A 12,964-nucleotide genomic window follows, 5' to 3' on the forward strand; every position below is an offset into this window, starting at 1 on the left:
AACTCCCTCGTTTGTTGTCATTTAATTTTGAATTTTATAAGGAGCGCAATTAAGGTTGTATAGCTTTCGCGAGACTGTTACGTTATCTTTTCGAATTTAGGAAAAATGTTTCACGGAACCTTGAGTTCGTGACTCGATTTCGAAAGAAACAGAACTCCATCTCATTAACTAACAATTTTCTTTGTATTGTTTTAAGAAGTTGATTAGGAGGCCAACAATACTCGTACCGAATTTGAAATTTCCTTTTAGGCCATGATTCTTTTAAAAGAACTTAATCGCGTTGAGTTAATTCCAATTTGTTTTTATCTCTCTCCCTCCCTCCCTCTCTCTCTCTCGCTCTCTCTTGCTCTTTCCCTCTCTCAGTCTCTCAGTTAATAGAAGCTAAAACAATAATATTTGGTTTTAATCAACGTCACTGTAGAAAGTATAAATCTAATAAAGTATCGTTAATCAAATAAATGATTAAAAGGATAGACCTGAAAGAAGAATGAAACAAATAGAAATCTTGTTAAAAACGAAAGAAAGATATCGAAAAGAAAGAGTATAAAACCCGAGAGAAGAAGAAGAAGAAAATGGAAGGAGGAAAAGTAAACGAGAAATATTAATCAAGATGTTTTACTTTTTGTATCGACGCTTTTCTTTTCAACTCAACTCTACAAAAACGTATTACTTTTGGAAAGGGGTATAAAAATGATCATATTGATCGGAATAAGTTCCTCTACTAAGGAGAAGTTGAAACAAGATACTTTTCCCCCTCTTTAGAAAAGGTAAAAATTCCAACAAAAACGTTAATTAAACTCAACTGATTTCGTTTAAAAGTAGCCGATACTGAAAGGAAAAATTTATATTATTTATTTTCCGAATTTTCCCGTCAATCTGGAATAGTTCTTCGCTCGTTTCGGGTCTTTTTTTTTCTTTCTCAAATTCCGTTAACAACATTCTTAACCGTCATCGTGTTTTTGCGCGCAATTTTGAAAGATGTAAAGCCCGCGCGAGTCCTCTTTATTTGTCCGAACCAGCTTAATTATTTATCAGTGCCGAAACTCGGGGTTGGGTTGGGTGTCTTCTTTTGTCCAAAATATAATTATCTGTCAAATCTCGCTTCCCTCGTACTCATTTCCGAGAATTTTATTTTTCAGACTCTGAAAGAAGAGAATATTTTGGTAGGAAACGTGACCCCGCAGTAGACTAGTCCTCGAAGAAAGGTTTTGTTGTTGATGATGGAGACGACAAGCTCATTAAAAGGATTTACTCCCCTCCCAAATGAAGGCTTTCAATGTCCTTAAGGACGCGGAAGGACACTTTAATACCAGGAACCCACGGAGGACCCGAGAAGCTAAGTATAAATACTACGGTTTTTTTCAAAGAGCCTAAAATATAATGAATATTTCAAACCGGAACTGTTCATCTATAATATCGAGCAATTATGGCTTACACCCGAAGCGATTTAATTTGGTCACGCCGTTGAGGTATAAAATTCTATCGAACCATAGTATCGCAAAATCACCTGGCTGAAAACCAGATTCGCTGACGACTTTTAAAATCCGTCATTGAAAAAAAAAAGGTTACGAGTTTCTTCGAGTCGTTGTTAACCTAGTCACTGTAGGTCGTTCGAGCGTTCACGATCCAATTCTTTTCGCCGCTATTCGGCCTTGACTTGCCCGAGGGTTCAATTGGGTTAGGCTATTCAGCGGATAAAGACCAACCAAAAGTAAAAAAAACGGAAGTTAATGAAGTTCCAATTGAAGTCTTTTCATTACCTAAAATTTAAGTCCATCTAGAAAGAAGGTATTTCAGATTGATGCCTGTGGCCAAAGTTTTTATTACCAGTAAGTTGTTCGTATATTCTCCCTGAACTTCGGCTTATCTACTTCCGGGATAACGACGTATAAAACCTTAAAATCCTTTCCCAGAAAAAGTGAGCTACGTCGCGAAACTATACGCTTAAACGACTTGGAGACAAATTCCCTTCACTCAATCTTTGATTGCGGTTAAAGACTGAGTCGAGCTGATACTAGACTAGGTCAGACGCTTGAAAACTTACCGAACTTTCAATTTTTATAAATCACTTTTGTCTCGACTCTCGAGTAATCCTATTCCCCTTACTTTCTGCTATTTCTATTTGCATTTGTTATTAAGGAATTTTCCATGGCAATGGACGATGATTATAGAAAGCTTATATCCATCTGAAACCCACCATACGGTGCTGTTTTTATGATATTTTTTATTGTTTAGTAGTACTAGAATATATTTTTTCGCTGTTCCAAGTTAATTTACTGTAAGGAAACCCAGCAATTTATCTGTTTATTTATTTTTTTTGTTGCTCGTACTTCGTGAGCTTTAAAAATTATCTCATGAAAATTTAACCGGCGCCTTTAAAAAAAAGTTTTTTTTCAAAACTTCTACCAACTATTGTAAGCCTAAGCCAACAGAACCGATATTCAGCGTAAGCGTCTTATTATTCTCGTTTGAATTAAATGAATTCGTCGATGCAGTATACAACTACGTTGCGTAAGCAAAGATCCATTTGGAGATATTTTGTTTTTCCTCTGATTCCCCTTGAAAGCGGATAAAAAATGCTTATATTCTTAGAACGGGGTGAGTGGATTGATGGAGAATGAGAGTGAATCTGGGATTTGAATTTGTTTCTACTAGAAAAGATATATAAGAGAGTGGGGCCAAATGCGATTTGAATATGTTAAGCCTTTCCAAATGGCGGAATCTGAATTTTGCGCGCGCGCTTTTAAAATGACGTAGCTTTTTCTGGAGTTGGTAACCCGAATAGAGAGGAAAATAGAAATAGAAACTAAGGCTTATTTCTTTCTTCTGGCACAGTTTATTCGTGAGTTGTTTGGTATAGTACATTGGGAAGGGTAATCAACGCCCAGCCCATACCGCTTTCCCGAGAAGTTTGAAATTTTGCCGGGATATTACTCTTAACATAAGTTTATAAGATATGTTCCATAAGTATGTCACTGCCCATACCTCGTAATGTTAGAGGCTTAATGAGAGCTAGTTCAAGAACGACGTGAGAATTGACTACACTCGGTTTTGCAGTCCATCCTCCTCTTTAGTCTGTACTAAGCCTTTGACAAGGCCTCACTACGCGTCGCTTTACAAGAATCTATGACGTTTCACCTACGTCACTTCATGACAAGCTCTCATTAACGAGTGACACACTTATGGAACATATCTTATAAACTTATGTCTTAAGTAGTAGGTTTTTCAATCCGCGGCCATCTTGAAAAATGGCTATCGTCTGTTTTCTACTAGAGTTAAAAGTAAGGAGCTGTAGGCGACGGTTGATTTTTTTTTTAACAATAAGTAGGCGGGCTTCGAGTACTTTTCTTCAATCGAAAGGGGCTAGAGAGAAACTCGGGCCTTTTCTATTTCTCTATTCAAGATGTAATTACGTTCTCGGCGGTGGTACTCGCGATGAATGAGTACTTCTTTCTCTTGGAGGTTTAACAAAGACTAAAAAAGATGTTCGTAGTGTAAACATTTCCAAAGAAAATAGTCCTTGATTCCTAAAGTAGACCCTTTTTTCGCTTCGCTTGTTCAAACATCAATAAGCGAGTGGATCGCCATCGTCAATTGGCTAACCATTGGTCAAATGTTCGCTCTCCAGAAAATAACTAAAACGACGTTATTAAATGGCGTAAAATACATCTCATTCTTACGCGGCTGAAACGCGTTTTGACTAGAGGTTATTGTAACTTCGGCTTAATACTTCACAACGTAGTTTTTGACCTCTTCTTGACATTTTCATTTAATAATCATCTGTCCCGAGTCTCTTTTTTATTTTTCCCTTTTTTCTCTCTGATTTTTATTATTTTTATAAGATGACCGAGGCCTAACATCAACATTTATATACGAGAAAACGTTATTGTTCGGCCGCGATGTTGAACTTTGCGGGGTTATAGGTTCTAATAGCAAACGACGGACGTACGGAATTTACCCGAATTAGCGTACGCTGAGCTCGTCTCGCCAAAAACTTATCTTAGGTAATAAATCTCAAAGTAAACGTTCCCTTATTGTTAATTTTAGCCCCTCAGGACCTAGCGGGAAAAAAATAAAACCGACATGATAACGGATATTAGTCGTGATAAAATATATAACGCTTCTTTTTAATTACCAGTAAAAAGTGAGATGTTTTGCCAGATCCGTTGAGTTGACGTTACGAAACTTTCGATCAAAATCATTTGAGAGAGAGAGAGAGAGAGAGAGAGAGAGAGAGAAACGACTTTACGTTTTGAAAACCTGGAAGCGACGAAATTTCCATTGAAAAATCGACTCCTATATCGTAATTTCAGTCGTCCAATTAAACTCGAGGTCTGATTATCGTAACCCTGAGTATCTACCAACTCTGGATACGGAAGAAGTAGGACATTAAGTATTAATGTTGATTAATTTAATTTCAAGAACGAGAAAAGTGCTTGGTAAGACGCTCCTCGTTCGATGCGGAAATTTGGTAGCTCTCATCAGACTCCGCCTGTATGAGGGCTTTTCCCAGAACACCGGTGTCATTTGAAAGAAACATTTCTACAGGCGCTGATAGAAAATACATTGAGTGCAATACCCCTTAATGTTAACTACCCTGGGCAGTTGACGCGCTTTTCCTCTCAACATTCCCCAGAGTAGAATAAAAGGAAAATAGAAATAAAAACCTTAACCGCCATAAAACCTCGACTATATTTTGTGTTTTCCTAATTTTTTTTGCCGCCTTAGGATATTTTTTTGCGTCCCTTTTTCGTTAGCGCGCCGTAAGATGTTTTATGGTGGACTATCAATCTAGGAGTTTTCCTCCGTACGTAGAATGGAAGATAAGTTTGCTCTGCGAAAACGAAACTCCGGATTTCCTCTCCAAACCACTTTCGCTTTTACATTCCCTCCCCCTCTTTGGATCCTCCCACGATTTTAATTGCTTCCATAGCGCTAATGGCCCTTTATTAGAGGAACCTAAAGCTAAAGCGTGTACTGTAGTAATAGAAATAAATTTCTAAAAAGTTATTAAATTCGTCAAAATGTTTTAACCAGCGAGAGTTTCCCCGTCTATGTCGACTCTAAAAGCTACGTTGTCTTTGGTCCCACCCGTATAAATATTCGCGTCGTGTTGTTATTTTAGATACTGAAACTTTCAATAACATCGGGTTCGTGTACTTTACTTAGTAAGCCAAATGTAAATCACCACTTAACACTTCCTCCGTCTTCTCATCTACTAAGTTCCTGAATAGGGTGAAGTCGCTAAGCCTAACTTAGTCCTCCCTCCACTATCCCTGGTTTTTTGTAAAGATCTTTGTTTTTTTTTAAACGCATTTTTATTACTCCAACGCGGCTAAGAGATAATTCTCTTTAGCCCACCAACCTCTTGAGTAAACTTTGCTTAATCTAGTATGTGAGAATAAAAAGACAAAGACTCCGAGCTAAGCCTAAAATGAGTGTCTCTCTTTAGACTAACTCCCTTCATTCACACGCCCTAATTAGACCTTTTTTGTAAGTTTAATAATTATTTTTATCTTCTTTTTTAGGTTTTTGGTTTTTGGTGATGTCTGGGTAAGTAGTGAGAATATCCCTTATTCCCCGTAATTAAATTTTACTCGTGGCAGGCAGGGTTGACTCTGGGGATTCGGTGTGGTTGCTTGGCGATTAGTTTAATTCGATTAATTAATAGGCGTTATCTAGTTAATTAAGGACCGTTTTATAAAGCTTTAGATTTATTTATCAGTTGAGGTTTAATCTATAATTTTGTTCTACCTAATTGGGATTCCGAAATTGAGATCTCTAGCGGTGCAACCTTCTCCCTTCCAATTTTCAACAAAAATAAAGGACTTGTATAATCTACCATAAAGAAAACATCCAGCGAATAAGGAGCTGGATAAAGGAATAATTTATGGAGCCATTTTTCCGAGCGAACTCCCACGGTTTATAATCTGTATAGCCAACCGTTAACAAAGCCGTCTCATCATCTCGCGTAATCTTAGGCTGTCGCTGTTAACTTCATTACATCGTGGGCAAACCATCTTCTGCCCTATAGAATCTGGTAACAAAATATAACCGATTTGGGATACATCGTAGATAAACGTTTTCCCATCTTGGTTATCCCTTCATCCTTACAGAGAAGCTCGGAGTGAGTTAGATCATTCCATACGATGGAGGCAACCGTCTAGGGAGTAATTCTAGGGCTCAAACCCCCCCCCATTCTCAGTGCCCTCAACCCCCGTTAACCAAAAGATTAGCAAACAGAGCTATCAATAAAAGTAGGTCAGGAAGTGCTTTATCCTTCTCCCACTCTTACTTGCGCTGTTACGATTGGAGGTTGAAAGTCAGCGTTTCCCAGCCTTTTTAACATGGCTCTTCTACAATGGAAAATGTTTATCACCACCATAGGGTTAAGCTACTCAAATTATTTGCCTCGAGACTAGTAACGAAACGTCTCGAACTGAATCTTTGTAGGCTTCTTCCCTGGATTTTGATGCGTGAATGAAATGGGATTTTCAGGACGCGACAAAAGAGATGAAGTTGGACTTTGTTTGACGCGCGCGACCAACCAAAGTCTCCGCCTGTGTATAGTTGATGAATATAGACGGATGACTTTGCGAGTTTCCCGCTGCCACTTTTGACTTGTCCGTGTTGCGGACTTTATATTCCATTTTCTTTATCCTTTTTACCTCTCCGAGTGACGTATGTCACGGAGAGGTTCTGTAACGATCGTGTGTGTCTGTGTGTCTGTCTGTGTGTGTGTCTGTCTGTCTGTTGTTACACCCACGTGACCGCGTTCGCAGTTTCCAAATCGGAGCAAACGTGTTCGCCATTTCCGAACTGCTTTCACAGTCACGGAAATGGCTACTCTACTTGAGTTCTCACACCACCATCTTCTAGTCTTTGTCCATCCCACATGGACACCAGTCTGTACATACTGGCTTCTAACCACCACCATCTTCTGGTCATTGTCCAGCCCACATGGACACCATCTGTACATACTAGCTTCTAACCACCACCATCTTCTGGTCATTGTTCAGCCCACATGGACACCAGTCTGTACATACTAGCTTCTAACCACCACCATCTTCTCGTCATTGTCCATCCCACATGGACACCAGTCTGTACATACTGGCTTCTAATCACCACCATCTTCTGGTCTTTGTCCATCCCATTTGGACACCAGTCTGTACATTCTGGCTTCTAACACCACCATCTACTGGTCTTCCGTCTATTCCAATAGACACCAATCTGTCTCATTGGCTTCTCATTATCATCGTTTGGTTTTAGGATATACGCGGCGATCAGCTAGGGTTACGAGAAACGTCTAGCCTACCTAAGGTGGGACCGCCACCAATGGTTTTCGCAATTGCGCTTTTTCCTTACTGTTATAATGGAAACGAATCGTATATATACCCCAAAATTTGAAGAAAGCGGCAAGAGGGGTACCCTTCACTTTAAACGTTAATATTAGCAAAGTTTGAGATGATAATAGGTATAACTTTATTTTAAACGATTTAACTATTATTAATGTTAATTATTGAAGATTAAAATAATTAAAAATAATTATATTTATTTAAATATTAAAGATAATCTTGTTTCTCAACTCAAAATTAATACGGAAAGAGTTAAAAAGCAGTCTATGTTTTTGTCTGTGTGTGTCCGTCCATTGTTACACTAGTGCGTCGCGTTAGCAGTTAGCCTGGTGTTGGTGTGCTAAGAAATCATACAGAACCTTAATATTCCCTTTTTCCATAATATAAAGTGAATATGTGGAAGTATTTTTCGTAATTATGATGCATTTAGTACTTTTGTAGCTTTGAAGCTCTGTTTCATTTTGATATTCCAATGATTTTTTTTAATATTGTTATTTGAAATGGCTGTTTATATATTACTTAAGCTATACTACATCTGTATATAGAATAATCCTTGGTTTAGTGATATCATGAAGAAAACTAAGACCCAGACTCCGGCGGGTATATGAAGTATCATCCGCAATAGGCTTAGTGAAACAAAGAGTAAATAATTGAGGCCTGAGGTGAAGTAAACTTTGGGCTTTGATTTTCGTGTCTGAAATGAAGAGACATCAACGGTTCAGAGTGAGCCGAAAGTTAAATACACTATTAAATAATCAGGTTAAGATTTTATAATAGAAGAAAAGATCATGGTGGCAATTAGAATAGTAATAGGGCTAATGGTAAACGGGTAGTAGCTACAGACATTTTATTCTCTCTATGGTGCGCATTGACTAATAGTGCGTCTAGCTACAATTTAGCTTTGGTGTTATTTAACATTAACATTCATGTTGGCAAACTAAGAATATTGTTGAGGTGAGACGAGACGATAGTGTTTACACTGCAAACCAGTTGTGAATGTAGCTATCAGAATATACGGTAAACAGCTGAAGCGTAGACTTCATTTCCTGATCTTTTCCCCATTGACTGATTTCCATGTGTCCAAGATTTATCCTTATTGGATGTAAAATGTCGTCTGCTTTACTGTATTATTCGCTATGCTTGGAATACTGCTTCAATATTTCGTAAATTTTTACTTGAAAAAAGAGAAATAATTCTATATCTAGGTAAATAAGATTGTAGTAGTAGACCTCTTGACTCGGAGAGGTAATATTTTGGTTTTCCCAACTTGTTATCTTTAAGTCGATCCACTTTCCCTAACCTACGTGACAAACACAGAGGATAAAGCGAAGCTCTGCTCTAAATGTGCGTCTAAACTCTGGCATCCGTTTCAAATACGTGGAATATATCGGACATGGATTGGACACTCGGGTAACCAAAAATTAGGAAATCTATTCCCGGCGAGAAACCAGGAAAGGAGTTCAGTTATTATATTAAAAATTAGTTTTTCGTGTAAAGGGCAGAGTTTGGCTTTAAGTTTGCGTCATTTCTTGAATGATGAAAGTAGACAATGAATTGAGGTTTCTTAAAAAATAATATGGACCGAACTTTCTCGCTATATTTAAAATATTTTTCATTTGACGTTTGGTTTTTTATCTTGGATATTTATTATTTTAGTTTTAGCCTACTATTTACTGATGACCATTATTTTTGAATTCAAAAAAGGAATATTTGAAGAAATATAGGCTAAATGGAGTAAGATTTTGTTTAAATAATATAGAATATAATTTTGTTTTTGCGGCCTTTGTGATAAAGAAAACGTTTTGATAGGAAATGGACCATATTTCGTACGGTCTAAATGATCGTACATAATAAACGCGAGGAATAATATAATAAATATGAAACCAAATGAGCCTTAAAGGTTACCAAATCGTTGAGAAAATATATATTCTTCCGAACTTGGGAGGGGAGGGGGGGGGGTAGTTCCGTGGGGGTCACGTTATTACTATATATTTTTCTTCATTAAACCTCCTTAGTTCACCCCCCATAGTTCCGGATAAAGTCGGCCTACATTTTTTTTGATAAATCCTCAAAACAAACAGAGAAATAGATAAAAGAAATGAAAGAGTTTTTCACTTTTATTTCTTCTTACTACCGTACACTCTACCATTTTTTTTTTCTTTTGCCTTTTCGCTTCTTATGACTTCCTTTTTGGACCTTTTGGAACATTGCCACTAACGTCTTATTTCTTTCGAGTTAAGCCTAAAAAGTTTGCTCTTCGACTACTACCAAAGGCAGATGCTACATTGACTACTCCACTATTGACTATGTCAGGGTGGTTCGGAACCCCGTGTTCAAATAAATGAATAGTCTAATAGGACAGAATCACTTCTGCCCCACTAATTATACCAGATGTAATACCTTAACTGTGTAATTTTGTAATTTTCCTTTGAAAATTTCGCTGGATTTATTGGCCGTCTTTGTTAATGACAGGCTTGACAGCTGGATTCTACATATTTCTATTTGGTAAACTAAGGGACGATTATGCGTCGCTTGAGATAAAAACATATCATTCGAAAACAGGCCATCCCCTTAAAACAGTTTAACTTACTTCATTCTTCGTAACAATATTAAACACTTAAACATATTATAACCAACCACACTAGTTCTATTATTATTAAATGTCATTGTATTTCTGAGAGCTGGATAAAGGTTTTTTTTCTTTATTTCAATCGAAACACATCAATGCTTTTTGTTTTCTTGTGACCGTCGTCAATAATATAATGGGTATTAAAACAGCTAGGGAACCTATTTACCAGGGTAATGTAAGGGTAATTTACCATGGTAATATATACGGTAATTTACCAGGGTAATGTAAGGGTAATTTACCATGGTAATATATACGGTAATTTACCATGATAATGTAAACCTTAATTTACCAGGGTAATATTTTAATGGTAGTCGTTAAATCATGGATAAAGAATGCGCGTTCGGAAATTGGTTTTCAAGCTATAGGATAGGCAACTCCCTATCTCGAACGACAGCTTATTCTGTATATACTCTGTTACAACATCGGTTGTCAGCACGCGCAAAGCTAGGTCTCTATGTAATCTAGCCTTGCGCGTGCTGACAAGAGACAAAAAACTTCAGGATCTTCAGGATTTAAAATCGTTTAAATATCCTGAAGTTTTTTGTCTCTTGTCAGCACACGCAAAGCTAGGTTACATCTCTATCAATCAATGCAGTCATAAAATTGAACTGCGACAGTGAGAAGCAGCTTCTCAGAAGCTGCAGTTTTTTAATATAGGTTTTCATGGGTGGTACTAGTTTACCTAATTTTTTTTGCTACTGATTTTTTGCTAACCCGGCATAACTCTCAGAATTTCTCAGAAAATTAAACGGCGTCTGCTTATGCGTCTGCTTATATTATATTAAGCCTTTGACAAATCTGAATGAATATGAATTAACGTAAATGAATATAAATTAAGCGTTAGTTGTTAATTAAAATAAAAGATGCAGAGTAAATAATAGAAAGGCGACTTCCCACAATATATTAAAGTAATTTTAAAGTAAAACTGCGACTAAATAACTGTATTTAAACCTATTAATTTATTTATAGAAATACATAACTCTTTAGTACACAAAATTAGGATGGTATTACCAAGAAACACTTCATGAAAGTACTTTTCGCAGAGAAAATACCGGGAAACATTAGAAAATACATTTTTAATTGATACTTAATTGTTCCCAAGCGATTTTACTCCTTTGCTCGTTAAATTAAGAGGTGGCATAATGATTTTCTACTTGATAACCTTTTTTGTTTGAGTGCTTGAAGGGGAAGAGTACGGGTATGGGAACTATTGGGGAAGGGGAGGTATCCTAATTCAAAATTAAAGTAGTTCATAAAATTAGTTTTTCCAGAGATTCATTACTGTTATTAAATTGTTCCCAAGGGTTTTTCTCGTTTGCTCGACATACACTTATGACAGTAGTAACATTTTCTAATTTATCAACGCTTTTTCCCAGTACAAACACCAGAAAACTTTATAAACATAATTATTGATTAATATTTAATGATTTCCAAGCGTTTTTACCCGTTTGCTCGCTTAATTACGGGCTGGAATAACGATTTTATTTTTGCTAACCATTCTTGTGTGCATAAAGGAAAAGCGTTCTTGCAGGGGAACTATAGGGGGAGGGGAGGTATTACAAACCAAAATTAAAACATTGAATAAAATTGGTTTTTCCCAACAATTTCTCAAGAAACTTCGAATACATAATTAATAACTCATATTTAATCGTTCCCAATCGTTTTTATAAGTTTGCTCGTCAAAATTACACCCGGCATAACGTTTTAGTTTTTGCTAACCGTTCAGAGATGGCTATAGCTCTGCAGTGGGATGAAGGCTCGCCACAGTTCGAGGCAGCTAATGGCATAAGCGTCTAATGTACGTCCGTAATGACAGTAGTGACATTTTCTAATTTATCAACGCTTTTTCCCAGTACAAACACCAGAAAACTTTAAAAACATAATTATTAATTAGTATTTAATGGTTTCCAAGCGTTTTTACCTGTTTGCTCGCTTAATTACGGGCTGGAATAACGATTTTATTTTTGCTAACCATTCTTGCGTGCTTAAAGGAAAAGCGAACTCGTAGGGGAACTATAGGGGGAGGGGAGGTATTACAAACCAAAAATTAAAATATTGAATAAAATTGGTTTTTCCCAACAATTTCTCAAGAAACTTCGAATATATAATTTATAACTCATATTTAATCGATTCCAAGTGTTTTTATTAGTTTGCTCGCCAAAATGACACCCGGCATAACGTTTTAGTTTTTGCTAACCCTTCATAGATGGCTGTAGCTCCGCGTCAAGCAATCAGAGGGACGAAGGCTCGCCAAAGTTCGAGGCAGCTAATGGCATAAGCGTCTGATGTACGTCCGTAATGACTCTGGCAATATTTTGTATTTTATCAACGCTTTTTCCCAGTACAAACACCAGAAAACTTCAGAAACATAATTATTCATTAATATTTAATCATTTCCAAGCGTTTTTACCAGTTTGCACGCTATATTACGAGCTGGAATAACGATTTTATTTTTGCTAACCATTTTTTCGTCTGCTTAAAGGAAAAGCGTTCTTGTAGGGGAACTATAGGGGGAGGGGAGGTATTACAAACCAAAATTAAAATATTCAATAAAATTGGTTTTTCCCAACAATTTCTCAAGAAACTTCGAATACATAATTAATAACTGACATTTAATCGTTCCCAAGTGTTTTTATTAGTTTGCTCGTCAAAATTACACCCGGCATAACGTTTCATTTTTTGCTAACCCTTCATATCTGTAGCTCCGTGTCAACCAATCACAGGGATGAAGGCTCGCCAAAGTTCGAGGCAGCTAATGGCATAAGCGTCTAATGTACGTCCGTAATGACAGTAGTAATATTTTCTAATTTATCAACGCTTTTTCCCAGTACAAACACCAGAAAACTTTAGAAACATAATTATTCATTAATATTTAATCATTTCCAAGCGTTTTTACCAGTTTGCACGCTATATTACGAGCTGGAATAACGATTTTATTTTTGCTAACCATTCTTGTGTGCATAAAGGAAAAGCGTTCTTG

General features: G+C 36.8%; 2 long non-coding RNA genes across 2 annotated transcripts; both read left to right on the top strand.

The window, feature by feature from the left end:
- The first annotated feature begins 5,081 nt into the window (after positions 1 to 5,081).
- Positions 5,082 to 6,664, top strand: LOC149658689 (uncharacterized). Its single transcript, XR_016369954.1, has 3 exons — positions 5,082 to 5,553; positions 5,850 to 6,040; positions 6,117 to 6,664. It is a non-coding gene; the product is annotated as an uncharacterized LOC149658689 (long non-coding RNA).
- A 3,982-nt stretch (positions 6,665 to 10,646) lies between these two features.
- LOC149658690 (uncharacterized) lies at positions 10,647 to 11,138 on the top strand. Its single transcript, XR_016369882.1, has 2 exons — positions 10,647 to 10,892; positions 10,954 to 11,138. It is a non-coding gene; the product is annotated as an uncharacterized LOC149658690 (long non-coding RNA).
- The last annotated feature ends 1,826 nt before the right edge of the window (positions 11,139 to 12,964 follow it).

This window comes from Phalangium opilio, unplaced genomic scaffold, assembly GCF_054372755.1.
Source record: "Phalangium opilio isolate 3A_F unplaced genomic scaffold, DU_Popi_V2 ptg000075l_1, whole genome shotgun sequence".
NCBI lineage: Eukaryota > Metazoa > Arthropoda > Arachnida > Opiliones > Phalangiidae > Phalangium > Phalangium opilio.